The sequence below is a fragment of the Salminus brasiliensis genome, chromosome 2, assembly GCF_030463535.1.
Source record: "Salminus brasiliensis chromosome 2, fSalBra1.hap2, whole genome shotgun sequence".
Lineage (NCBI taxonomy): Eukaryota > Metazoa > Chordata > Actinopteri > Characiformes > Bryconidae > Salminus > Salminus brasiliensis.
The window spans coordinates 33067881-33081897 of record NC_132879.1 but is presented as its reverse complement, the minus strand read 5'-3'; the positions used below and the strand labels follow the sequence as shown (position 1 = coordinate 33081897).

Below are 14017 nucleotides of genomic sequence, written 5' to 3'. Positions count from 1 at the left end.
GCAGTAGCACACCGTTTTCAGGGTGCATCATTAATTAATTAGTCGTTTAAAATATGAATCAGATATTTACCTGCTGATATCTAATCAATTCCGCATTATCATGCATTCCTAGAAGACGAGTCGAATTCATTAAGCCTGCAACAAGGTCCTTGACTTTGTCGTGTGTTTTGTGAGCTAAACTGGACAGCTGTGGCTTTATCTGCTGTGGTTTATGGGCTTTTGTGGAGGCAGCTCCTGCTGTGGTGTTGAGCAGCAGTGCTGGACTCCTTCAGCCTGCTTTATGGAGGCTACCGCATAGATGCCTGGGTTTCTGTTCCAGGGTTTGTTGTAAATTGTTTGGACAATTTCCTGTCTCGGTGGGTGAAATCAGTTTGACGTGTCTTCATTTTCTGCAATTGTCTCCCTGACTGGAGCTCGACAGTGTTCTCCATTCTCTGGTCCATCCTCTCACAATATTGCCAACCTATGGCTTATGAAACTTGCATGATATTGATTTATTAAGTAGGATGTGTCCGCCTGTCTTTTTTTTTTTTTGAGTGTGTGTGTGTGTGCATGCATGTGCTTGAGTGTAGCGAATGAAACCTAACTACTTAACCAGCTTGGTGGGTAAATCACTTTCCGTCCTGCTGCTGTCTAAGATCCGCCACATGCTGTTCCCTCGAATATTCAATAGAAAGGAACTCCATCTAATGCTAATAACTCAATACAGCGCCTGCCTCTATGTACATATCATAATTGCTTCCTGATTAACTGCTTGCAGTTACCCACAATAATGTCTGAGTGCTCATTGTGATGATTTTTGCATGTTCAAGTGTGGAAAGATGCCTCTTTTTTGTGTTCTTTCAAGAGGCACTTGGGAAATGACAATAGACTTGTCTAGCACTGAAGTTCGTACAGCACGCTGGAGAGGCTGGAAAACAGGGAGAGGAGAAGCTACACGTGCACACGGTTGCTCAGTATCCTGCTTTACCATCTAGAGTCTGTGAATGTTGGCTATCGTAAGCCAGCAGTTCGCTAGCTTGACCACCTGCTCGTATTTGTTGAGGAGAATTAGAAAGTCAACATGGCTGAGCGTCAGCTGCATGCAAAGCATGCCGTCCTTACAAGCCAGTTCCATTCGGTGGTGGTGAGAATCCAGCCATTTCCGTCGCAGCTGGATTTTGTTCCATTATGGACCAACATGGACTGAGACAAAGCAGCCTGTTGGCATCGACAGCTCGCCCGGTTGCCTTTCTGTATGTTCTTGTTGAAGGATAAGCGATGAAACATTATGGGATGTACACAACACATATGTTTGTTGTTGTGGTTATAGTCTAGGTTTTGATAGGGAACATAAATTAGCATTCCCATTCAAATTCTCTTAATTAGAAGGAAGAGATTGAACTAGAAGGAGACGCTGGGATGGTGGTGGGATTGTGAAGTTTCGTCATGGTTTTATGGTTTTATGGTGTGCACAGTAATGGCGAGGAGGGGTTTGGGCATGGCCCTTCTCTTAAACTTTTAGTTATTGCATAACTCCATATCACAAAGTTCAGGTTAAATCAACACATGCAACACACTAGACTTGTACTTGTATTCCTGTACTTTCTGTTACTTATAGCCTATAGCATTTTTTATTCTTAAAAGGAACATGAAATCAAAGAAGAGCTGCATTTAAAGTAAGATGCTTCTGCAATACAGAATAATACACTGGCCAACTGTGTATACAGCATATCAAAATACTACACTGGCCAGCTGCTTGGAGGTAATAATGGGCAGATCCAGATCTTAGCCGATTCAGATTGTGCCCCCTAAGTGAAAAAAATGTACATTACTATTTATCCCTATTCGAACGGGATTCGGTTTACACAGGTTTCTGGGGTAATTCTCTCTTTAATTCTTCTTGGTGGTTTTATCTAAGAAAACTACAGGGCAGATTTTTTTTACAAAACAAATGACTTGAAATGACATGACATTTCAGTGAATAAAAACTTGAGTCACAAACCAGAAATGGAATCAAACTGTTGTTGGAACTTGTTCTTCACCCTTACTTGAAATAAGAGCCTGTGTCTCTTCCACCGAACTGTTGGGATTGCCATCCAGGGATGTGGGACAGTTTTTATCACAGTCATCCTCCTAATAAGCAAATTCAGCTTGAATAGGGTTTATAAAAGTTGCACTGTAATATTGCTTTTCTACAAAAAATGATATTTAAACATACATTAGAGGGAGTGCTAGAACATGACACAAGGCCACAGGTCGGGTGCCGAAGATCAGAAGATCTCACCTTACAGCCCAAACCTGCAGTTTATTATAGTGAGGTAAACTAGTTCCAGTCTCTCAGTCACCCTGCTGCTGAAACATCATCACAATGTGCCCTTCAGTCATCATAGTCGAGGATCAGGGTTCAATCATCAGGGTTACAAGCAGTGGCCAAAACATAAGGCGATGTTACAGGTTATGTGGATCCCATGGCTACACACACTGCCTAAGCTGTTTGGTATCTAGAACTTCGTATTCACCTGCTCTGTACTCAAATTATCAGGTGATCATGCAGATCGTGCTCTCTCTGATTGGCTGATCTAATTTTCGTGTCTCAAACCACACAGTGTACCCTACCTACCTACCTACCTACCTAGCAACACAGCGGATGAGTAGTGCTGTGTTTTAAACCCACAGTATCTGTGTTTTGTGTATTTATGTGCGCTTTGGGTTTGGTGCTAGCTTTTGTAAGATTGTAATTGTGATTAAACTACTATTACGAGTGGAATATAGAAATATAGGCACTATTGTCAGATATGTTGGCTAATATGTTTATAGTACACACTGGCTGTCATTTCCTTGTATAATTATAACTTTGCTGCATTGTAATGGCTGGTGTTTTTGTCTTGTAAGCAATGGCTGGCATCCTTGCTAGGTCAGTTTGTGGCGGAGTAATACTTGAAGAGCTCAGGTCGGAGTGCTACCATTGTGTAATACTGGCACTCCTAGAGCATCTCTCAGCCTCTAACTGCGGTATAATAAACGTTTATAGTAATATGTGACCAGCAAGACATGGTAAAGCGATCAGTATAATGTAATTATGTGCTCTGAGTCACTGCCTCAAGATTTGATGAGCACTTTTAAAACATGAGTAATTCTGGATAGGAATTTTTAGAATCATTCGCCGCTCTTTGCTGCACTTGGAACCTGTGCGGTAAGGTAAACATGACTGTAGAGCAGGCAATACGACAACATTTAGGATTATTGTTATAAATAACATAAATATTACACTATGCCTTTCTGAGATTTGCATGGATGTTACTAGGTTTCATTTATCATGAAAATATCTATACTATAATGATGTTATATACCATATCTATCTATACCATAATGATGCTATATACCACGTTTGGCCATGTTATGTTGCACATTGATCTGTAACCAAATGGGACGTATTGTATTGAATACAATGCTTCAAAACTTTTGAACATTATAGTAGAGTAGAGCTGTAAAACAGGCCCTGGCTGATGGCGCGTGACTCAGGTGTAGCACAAGCTGACACACAGATAGAGCACACGAAATCAAAGCAGGTATTGTGCTGGACTGTTTCCCCAGCATTTGAAAAGCTCTATAAAGGGGCACATGGGATTGCTGTGCAGCACGTGGTCTGGTCTGCTGCTTTATGATCATAGGTGGTGTGCAGTGTGGCACAGTAATCCCAAATGTGCCACACTGCACTGAGTATATGTATGAGTCAATGGAGCCTTATTATTATTAGGCCTTATTCTGCGTGCACTTCTCGCTAGGTGGCTCCCGCATGTGTGTGTGTGTGTATGTGTGTGTGGTGAATGTCTGTAATGCAGTGTCGTCTGAGTGATATAAATTCCTTATTATATAAACATCGACTCCCAAGCGCTTTGTTGTGGAGCCCGTCGGCAAAATATGGTAAAGCGGCTCCTGCTCCTGAAGTCATTGTGTTAGGTGGGGTTCGGAGGGATGGGAGGGTCTTTTAACTCCACTCGAAGCTGTGTGCACCCCATAGCTTTGTTTATCCTCGGTGGCCCTCTTTAAATCACAGCAACAGCAGGCGCCCCGTGCTGCATTCGAAAGCAGACACGCTCTGCAGCCAGGGGCCTGGAGAGCGAGCGGGGCGAGACGCTGAGAGGAGGCTAATTTCAGGATGTCGAGTTTTTCATGGCTGGCTCTGCTGGAGTCCTGCAGTGCCAAGCCGCTCCCAGAGATCTCCCAGCATTCCCCCGGCCCTAGAGCCTCAAAGCACGGGCCTGATGGGAGATGGGTGTGTTTTCTTCTGAACTGTGAGTTTTATCTCCCCTCTTCCCTCAGCTGTTCGCAGTTTTCACTGTGTGCCTCGCTCAGCTCTGATGAAAAAAGAAGACGGGAAAAAAACGCCAAAGCCTGGAGAAGAAAAGGAGGGGTGGGGGCTGTCGAGCAGGCGCGCATGCAGCAAACATGACATTAGTACTTAATTTTAAGGCTGGTGAAAAGGTCTCTTAATACAAAGATCCTTATCTGTGTCTCCATTGATTTTCAGTCCGACCATATTACCCTGTTCTAAAAGGTCACTCCCACTCGCTCCCCTGTCCCTTCAAAGCCAAATCACTTACAGTCACATTCTCACAGAGAGAGAGAGCGAGATAGAGAGAGAGAGAAGAGAAAATAGAGCAGCTTACCGCTAATCTTTAAATGAAATGCATTTCACCCGCCAGAAAAGCCCTGCTGAATAACTATTATTTTATCCATTAGTTTTGCTTAGTTGCCTGAAATTTAAATTGCTGTCTGTTGAGGGAACGGGCCGGCTTCAAATGCCCAAATTAAATTATTAAAATCATGGCTTTTTCCAGCGCTGAATCAAAATAGGCCTTCCCACGCGCTCCGTCTTGGTTTCTGAAAAGACTAAAGACCCGCGCAAGCTTTAAAAAATATAATAATAATAAAATAATAAAAATATATCTCCCCATATAGTGTAAGTTTGCCTATGATGATCGGTTCAGTCACTCAGTGTTTGCCTAATGCATTTGAAGGCAAACGCAGATCTTGGAGAGATCTAGCATTTAGGCTAGAGCTGCAGTGAAATCCTCATGTGATTTTTACGACTAACTGAAATACATTATGGGAAACACTGGGGGCGCTATGACTTCTGTTGTTTCTCTGCGCTGTGTGTCATTAGAAGTGGGAATTACAATGATAGTGTAGTGTGAAAAAAATTTAATGGATGTTCTGAATCAATCTATGTTCTGAATCAATCCAGTGGATAGGGATCGGAGGTGATCCAGACATATTATAATAATGGATCGGGAGTGGGCTATTTTAAGCCCATTCCTATTTCAATCCTTGTATTTTTTACCACTGTGTTCTAGCAGAGCACCCTCTGGCGTCCTCTAGGCGCCATTAGTGGAATTATGCCTTAACTATTCATTTTGGGACCACGCTGTTCCAAACTCCCCCTCTCGATCCTCTTACCCTTTATATACCCTGCATTTCAGTCCAACTATGTGTCTTACATACTTTGCATACTTCCGGTCTATACCTCGGGGTATGGGCCGCACTAGCAAAATGGACATTTTTCACAATAAACAGAAGTGAGGGGGTTCTTCTGAGAACAGAACAGTTTCGTGTCTGCAGTTTGGACACTCTTACTGTGGAACATGAAAACTTAATGTGACATCTGTGGTTACAGCGCTTTGACAGCCCTTGTGCTGCTTTTCCTCCAGACGTTTCGCTGTTTTCTACAGTTTCTGCCCACGCCACCGAAACTCCTGGTTAGCACCAAAACTGTTGCGGAACCGGGAACACCACATGACTGTATTTGGTTTTAAACCAGCACTGAACGGTGAAAGCTGTTATAGAACACCACAACCACATTCCCTGACCCTATCAAATAGTTTCACACCAGAGTTTCACAGCATTAGTCGACCAAAACCAGAATACAGTAATTCAGTGTAAGTACTGCAGCACTGTGAAGTACTGTAGCTGGGAGCTGAATGATCAGGCAGGTCAGCCAGACTGGAATATAAGATTATAATATAAGGGAATATAAGATGAGTGTGCTCATACTAGAGCTGGGCGATATGGAAAAATTTGATACCACGATATTTAAAGACATTTTAACGATATACGATATTTATCACAATATCATGTAGACAATATCATGTAGACAAAATGCACCAACAGCGTAAACTTTTTAAAAACTGCTATTCAACTACTCTTCCATACTGAGTACTGTGATTTTTACTCAAAATATGCTGCACTGCATTGAATTAAATAAGACTGATAATCTAATCTAACACTCAGATAATCAGTGCTCTTTAAGCACTGACGATATCCACGATACACTCATAAAAGCATATTGTGTACCACAATAACAAGATTTATCAGGGATATGATAGATCACGATACGATAAAATATTGTCATATTGCCCAGCTCTAGCTCATATTTGTCTGCTTTGGTTCGAGTAAAACAAACCTGGTTGCTCTCTTAGTGCGCTTCGTTAGAGTAAGTGTGAACTGAGGCCACCTGAGCAGGCGGGTCGGGAACCAAACACAGCATTGAGCACGGGCACAGGTTCACGGGCACACTCCTACCCGCAAAATCTAGTATCAACCCTGCTTAGCCCCAGTTTAGCGGGGCTGTGTCCCAAACCACACACAACCACACTACACAGTGCTTCAAAACTAGCCACTATTAATCCTGCTTTCAGGGTTGGGATGCAGCCACAGTAACGGTAAAGTTTACAGTTAGCGTACGTCCTTCCGTGAACAAATTTGCCTGTGTACATGACCAAAAACGAGGTCACTTGCAGACTTCTGTCTTATGTGCGTCTTACGTCACCTTTTTCTCTTTGTGGTTCGATTGCAAATATGTCAGTATGAAACTGCTTGGTTCGGTCCAAGAGAACTGAACTACATGTATAAACACACCCTATAAAATGGTCATTTTAAAAAGTAGCTAACAATAAAAAAAATACTCCCAAATGTCTCATTCTATAATTATATATTTCTATATTTAACTCTATATTTTGCTTTAGTATTAATCAGCAGCACACCTTATCTAAATTGTGTGGCTGTATTATTTATACAAACACTTAGCTTCAAGGTTCTCGGATCACATTGGGACATCCCTAGTCTTTTAGTATCATGATGGAATGATGTTACTGCCATATTGCCCGCCCGTAATTGTCACAGTGAATGCTATCAGTGCTGTTACAGGGGTAAAGCGTCCAGCACGTCCGAAGTGTGGGAGGTTTTCATGCAGAAGTACAATGCGGCACATGTAAAGCACAGATGGCATTCTGCTGCGGAATATTTATGATGTATAAACATTTCAAAGGAACTTAGCTGTGTTACAGCATGCCTTCTGCTACTTAGGGCTGGCATCTCAGTACAAAGATGACACTTATATGGTCACTGAACACTCTCTCTCTACCAGTTAAGATGTTTTTTTGTTTTTTTTTTACACTTTTGAGGAAACTGGACTAAGATTAGCTGTTTAAAGGAGATGGCACATCAGTATTAGTGGGTACCAATACCCGACCAAAAGAGCAGACATATCCGGTAAGATCTATGAATCCTGAAACAGCACACACTCAGTGTAGGGTTTCATGTTAGCTGGGTGGAGTTCTTGTGGCGTAGTATAAAAGCCTTCTTTTAGATGCTCAAGTGTTTTAGTTACAAACATTGGATCCATCCTTGGACAGGATTTTAGTACCGGACAAGAGAAAAGTGGCATTTCCATTAATTAAGGAAAGTAGCTACTGAGAGGTAGTTGTAGTCCTAAGGCAGACATTAGCATTCATGAAACATGCCGTGGAACCTTAAGGGTGTTTCCATGGTTTCGTCTTGAGTGACACCAGAGACTCTGACTCCCCACCCCCCAACCCCCCACCCCCAAACGAAGCCTCAGCACAGCCCTTCTGCGCTCTTTCTGGAACACATACGGATCTGCCCAGGCCCATTGTGGTAAATGTTAATTAAGATCGAAGGCTTGATGGAATGGGTTTGAAATGTCAGACAGCAGCGAGGACAAGGGCAAGGGCCCGATAATGCGGAGTGATCGGTTGTCATGTTGACCTGGAGGGCAGTCGACCTCAGACACAGCGTGGTCCGGAGGAGCTCCGACAGGCCAGAGCGAGCTAGGCTAATTGCTTCCTACACGTGGGATTGTTATGAGAAAATGCCCAGCCAATCAAACCAAGTCTGTTCGGAAAGGCTTTCGTTCCAGAAGTACCCTCCTGCCATGGCTCGAGGCCCTGGAGGCGAGGGACAGTGGATATACTTTTCAAATGGCAAAACACACACGATGATGATTCCTGGTGATGCGCTTCACTGCAGTGTTTCCAGTAGCTACATTCATTCTGTTTATGTGTGTGTGTCAGCTCCAAAGAGAATGATACAACTCTGTGTGATTTCTTGCCATTTACAAAGTTTCGACCCCTCTGCACTGTCAGGCTCCATTATGCTGTTCTTTAGCAAGAAAAGCAGAAAAAAATCTCTCTATCTGTATATCTGTCTATAGCTGTACATCTATATCTTTATCTCTATATTTATATGCTTCTGCAGCTTTATCTATCTGTCTGTCCATCCATCTATTTCTGCAGCTCTGTCTATCTATCTATTTCTGCAGCTCTGTCTATCTATCTATCTATCTATCTATCTATTTCTGCAGCTCTGTCTATCTATCTATCTATCTATCTATCTATCTATCTATCTATCTATCTATCTATTTCTGCAGCTCTGTCTATCTATCTATCTATCTATCTATTTCTGCAGCTCTGTCTGTCTATCTATCTATCTATCTATCTATTTCTGCAGCTCTGTCTATCTATCTATTTCTGCAGCTCTGTCTATCTATCTATCTATCTATCTATTTCTGCAGCTCTCTATTTCTGCAGCTCTTTCTATCTATCTATTTCTGCAGCTCTGTCTATCTATCTATTTCTGCAGCTCTGTCTATCTATCTATCTATCTATTTCTGCAGCTCTGTCTATCTATCTATCTATTTTTGCAGCTCTGTCTATCTATCTATCTATCTATCTATCTATCTATCTATCTATCTATTTCTGCAGCTCTGTCTATCTATCTATCTATCTATTTCTGCAGCTCTCTATTTCTGCAGCTCTTTCTATCTATCTATTTCTGCAGCTCTGTCTATCTATCTATCTATCTATCTATTTCTGCAGCTCTGTCTATCTATCTATTTCTGCAGCTCTGTCTATCTATCTATCTATCTATTTCTGCAGCTCTGTCTATCTATCTATCTATCTATCTATCTATCTATCTATTTCTGCAGCTCTGTCTATCTATCTATCTATCTATTTCTGCAGCTCTGTCTATCTATCTATCTATCTATCTATCTATCTATCTATTTCTGCAGCTGTCTATCTATCTATCTATCTATCTATCTATTTCTGCAGCTCTGTCTATCTATCTATTTCTGCAGCTCTGTCTATCTATCTATCTATCTATCTATCTATTTCTGCAGCTCTGTCTATCTATTTATCTATCTATCTATTTCTGCAGCTCTCTATTTCTGCAGCTCTTTCTATCTGTCTATTTCTGCAGCTCTGTCTATCTATCTATTTCTGCAGCTCTGTCTATCTATCTATTTTTGCAGCTCTGTCTATCTATCTATCTATCTATCTATCTATCTATTTCTGCAGCTCTGTCTATCTATCTATCTATCTATCTATCTATTTCTGCAGCTCTGTCTATCTATCTATCTATCTATTTCTGCAGCTCTGTCTATCTATCTATTTTTGCAGCTCTGTCTATCTATCTATCTATCTATCTATCTATTTCTGCAGCTCTGTCTATCTATCTATCTATCTATCTATCTATCTATTTCTGCAGCTCTGTCTGTCTATCTATCTATCTATCTATCTATTTCTGCAGCTCTGTCTATCTATCTATCTATCTATCTATCTATCTATCTATCTATTTCTGCAGCTCTGTCTATCTGTCTATCTATCTATCTATCTATTTCTGCAGCTCTGTCTATCTATCTATTTCTGCAGCTCTGTCTATCTATTTCTGCAGCTCTGTCTATCTATCTATCTATCTATTCTGTCTATTTCTGCAGCTCTGTCTATCTATCTATCTATCTATTCTGTCTATTTCTGCAGCTCTGTCTATCTATCTATCTATCTATCTATTTCTGCAGCTCTATCTATCTATCTATCTATCTATTTCTGCAGCTCTCTATTTCTGCAGCTCTGTCTATCCATTTCTGCAGCTCTGTCTATCTATCTATCTATCTATCTATCTATCTATCTATCTATCTATTTCTGCAGCTGTCTATCTATCTATCTATCTATCTATCTATTTCTGCAGCTCTGTCTGTCTATCTATCTATCTATCTATCTATCTGTCTATCTATCTATTTCTGCAGCTCTGTCTATCTATCTATCTATCTATCTATCTATCTATCTATCTATTTCTGCAGCTCTGTCTATCTATCTATTTCTGCAGCTCTGTCTATCTATCTATCTATCTATCTGTCTATCTATCTATTTCTGCAGCTCTGTCTATCTATCTATGTATCTATTTTTGCAGCTCTATCTATTTTTGCAGCTCTATCTATCTATCTATCTATCTATGTATCTATCTGTATCTATTGTATCTAATGTATCTATTTCTACAGCTATATCTGCTGTACATCTATCTATCTCTTTGGGTACCTGTCCATCTAATCTCTCTCTCTTTTTTTTCTCTGTCTTTCTCTTTTTTTAAATTTCTCTTTCTTGTTTTCCCTAACTGTCTCTTCTCTATCTGTCTATCTGTCTTTGTTGCCCTTCTCCATCCCTCTTTCATTCTCTCTGTTTCTCATTCTCCTTCTCAATCTCTGTTTCTCTCTCTATGTCTTTGTTTCCGTATATCTATCTGTCTGTCTATCTATTTTTCTTCTTTGTCTTTCTTTCTCTTTTTCTCTTTTTTCACTCTTTTTGTCTCACTCTGTTTTTCTCTGTATTTTGTAGCATCTCTCTGTAGTGTTTCCCAGTACTTGGCTCACACACATACATATAGGGTCATGGTGTAGGGTTAAGAGAATAATAGTGCTTAGTAAGAATCCTGTATTGTGTTTGAGAGTGAAGGGGGTGGAGGTGTGATCAGTATTCTTCTCAGGGTAGCAGATCGATGGCTGCTCTGCTGCTGCTGTATCTGAGAGAATGAGGAGGCAACACCCATCATTTTTGGGCAGACTGATTGACACGTGCATGCGCAGTAGATCAGAGAGGTTATAAATTACAGAGGGTTGGGGGATGGTTTAGCAGTCAGTCTGAGGCCAGTGGTCTGGTTGTAGCTGAGATCAGTAAGTTAGTATGTGTGTGTGTGAAGGGAATGAGCTGAGGTAAGCACAGCCTTGCTAACACGCTCTTTAATTGGATTTGTTTATTTATCTACGGCAGCCATGTTGATTTACGCTGCGCCCTAAATATGTCACCGCGACAGCATCAATATTCATTATGTATCAACATCTGATCAGAATAAACATGAGGAGGTGGGGGGCGGGCGCCCAGAGTGTAATTTGGTCATTCATGCTTCTAGTGCTGTCTCAGCTGGAGATGAGGGTGGGTTCAGCTGATGAAGATGTGTGAAGCTGAAACTCCTCGCCCCCTGCTGGGTGTGTGACAGCAACATGTTGTAGCTGGAGTGGTTGCCTTTTCTTACAAAAATAATGGCTGTCAGAAGCGTCTTAGCTGAGGGACACGTGTTTGTGTGTGCGTTTTTTTTTTCCTTCACCCCACAGCTCTTCAGATACCCATTTTACAGGTCATATGATAACCTCTCAGTCCACTGTCAGAGAGAAGGCCACAAAGTGCTAAAAGCACTCACGTTCACACACACACACACACACACACACACACACACACACACACACACACGCAGATATGTGCAAACACTCTGGTCCTCTGTCAGTGAGACCCGAATGACTGATAAGAAATTACAGATAATACCCTGGCCCTCTTTAATGGCCACATGCACTTTGCTTTTATTTCAGAGGGCTTTAATGGGTCTTTTCAAATGCCTGTCTGTTCTTTGATTCTTTGCTCTACACCTGTCCCTAATGCAGACACTCACACAGGGCCCATTTCACACATACAGACCTCTTCTTTTTCTATGAGCAACTTTGTTTGGATGCTCATTTAAAAAAAAAAAAACACCCTCTGTGACCATTAATCGCATTAAAATACATTAAGGATTTGAGCTTTCTCTCATCCATGTGACCAGCACGGAGACGGGTCCCACCCCGACACCCAAAATGCGGCTTCTCCGCTAATTCGCTCTGTTTTAATGCTTTTACAAGTCTCTTTCTCTTGTCGTTCAGAAGTCCAGTGTGTGTTGCTTTTAATCTGCTTGTTAACAGACATACCCCCAGACATTCTCGTTGGCCCATTATGCAGCCCTTTTTTTCCCAAAGAACAATGCAGTGGGCTTTTAATACAGTCTTACTGCTCATTTTGAGTGACCCTGGGAGGCCGTTCCAGCATTAGCCTTTAATTAGAGCCTCTGACGCCCAGGCAGCGTTTGAGGGATTAGCCGAGCATGAATGTGGGCTTGAACCCCAACCAAAGCCCACTGCTGTATGGCATCACATCACGCCCCAGTGGCCCAGCAGATGTGGAGGGACTGTGCCACACTGAAGCGTGTTCTGTTTTCTCTGGGCCAGCTTTAAAACCACAGGTTAATGGTATAGACCAGAGCAGTATTATTTTTAGCAAAGTAACACTTTTAGAGGTGGGCTGCATGTTTCATTACAAAGAGCCTAATTGGTTAATTAATTCCTGATTAATTAGATGTAAAGCAGCAAATTCTGAATAGAGGGATAACAACAAACAAACGCTGGCTTTAGGTTCTGTTGGGTTTAGGTCGCTTGTCGCTACTCTGACTGGAACAGAGTGAAATTGTTATGCTGCGGTCCGTGTACCTCGGAGGTCGGATGTCAGAACTGAAATTGTCGCCAGATAAATGTAAACTAGTTCATAATGTCCCAGGTTTTCATTGTTGGCGTTACCCCAGGTTAGCATGGTTAGCGATACCAGTTGATAACGATGCATTATGCTGTATTTTGCATCTTGGAAACACGTTCACAGATAGAAGTTGCACAGTACTGTGTCTATGAATGATTTAATGAATTACAAATAGTGCAAAGGGGAGTGCAAAATTAGGGGTGGACATGTCTTTTGTTAAAGTTGCATGGGCGAAGGAAACCACATCAGCCTCGTGATTGGTGAGGGTACCACTTATGCAAATACCCAAGATTAGGATTTTCCAGTTCACACAGGGAACAGGGAAATATGGCAAAATGTATATATAGTTATTTATTGGTTATTGAAACAATATTCATAGAGCATACTGTGTACATGTACTTTGACCAGCCATAAGCCATTAAGTCCACCTGCCTAATATTGTGTAGGTCCCTTCGGGCCACCAGAGCAGCTCTGACCCCTCGAGACCTCTGAAAGTTTCCAGTGATGTCCTGCACCAAGATATTAGCAACAGATCCTTTACGTCAGTTTTTCTCAATCCTGGTCCTGGAGGTACCCTGCCTTTTACAGTTTAGTGCTTTCCCTGCTCATTCCCAACACATTCGATTAAACAGTTCATTAACAGCTCCTTACAGAGTTGCAGGGATGTGTTAAAGAAGGGAATCCACTAAAATGTGCAGAGCAGCGTGTCTCCAGGACCAGGGTTGACAAAAACCAAGACCTTTTTGCTGGTTCACTGGTTGTCCTTCCTTGGAGCTTCAAAAACGGACAAGTGCCATTGCAACTAGAAAATCGATGTAATTCACTTTACCTGTCAGTGGTTTTAATGTTATGGCTGATCGGTGTATACTGAGTGTCTACGAGAGCATAATTAACTTAATCAGAAAGAAAACATGGATCTAGGTTCCACAGAGTAAGTCAAGATCTACTGGTACTTCTCTAAACTGTTTCCTCTCTTGTTGTCTCTTGTTTTAATCGTGAGCTCTTGATGATGACAGATCCAGGCCCAGCTCCATCAGGTGTCCTTTAAGACAAAATCAATCACCTGGGCT

General features: G+C 41.6%; 1 protein-coding gene across 3 annotated transcripts in view; it reads left to right on the top strand.

The window, feature by feature from the left end:
* Window positions 1–14017, top strand: part of lingo1a (leucine rich repeat and Ig domain containing 1a) — a 137253-nt gene that overhangs the window by 102690 nt on the left and 20546 nt on the right. The gene's annotated exons all lie outside the window — the stretch shown is intronic.